This window comes from Chrysochloris asiatica, unplaced genomic scaffold (assembly GCF_000296735.1).
Source record: "Chrysochloris asiatica unplaced genomic scaffold, ChrAsi1.0 scaffold00608, whole genome shotgun sequence".
Lineage (NCBI taxonomy): Eukaryota > Metazoa > Chordata > Mammalia > Afrosoricida > Chrysochloridae > Chrysochloris > Chrysochloris asiatica.
In genome coordinates, this window is record NW_006409126.1 from 308,769 (window position 1) to 309,445 (window position 677).

Sequence of the window (677 nt, forward strand, 5' to 3'; positions counted from 1 at the left end):
TCATAATGAACGTCCTTAAATGCAATTCTGAGTTTTCTGTGGTCTCTGGGGAAATATATGCAAACTAGCAGGGTGTTGGCTGACTTGCTGACTTATAGGTCTATGTGGTCATGGTACTTAATTTTATTAATTAAGTCAGTGTAGGAGAAGAGAGGTTCCTAGTGACATGTGTGTGGAACATAGCTGCTCGAGGCATATACCTGCTCTAGTCATCATTTGGAGTCATGTGAGTCACTGTAGATAAGCACTAGACTGCTAATCACAAAGTTAGTCATTCACCCTGAGCCATTCCTCAGAAACTCAAGCTTTACAGGGCCACAATGAGTCTTAATTAACCCAAGGACACTGAACAAAAGAACTGCAGACATTTCTTGTGCTCCTGTCATACGGGTTTCATTTCATTAGTCCTCAATGAGCTATAATTTTCAGATGTCTCCTTCCAAATCCCTCGCTTGAAAATGCATTAATCAATCTTATTGAGAGTTCAGAAATTAATTGAAGTCCCTCTAAGAGTCCTGGTGTGGCACTGTAGGGTATGCACTAGATTTCTAACTTCAATGTAAGTGGTTCAAATACATCAGTAGTACTAAGGAAGCTGTACACAGGGTCATTATGAGTCAGAACTGACTGGATGGCACTTAGGAAAAACTCATTCTATTAAACCAAAAGTCACTAAT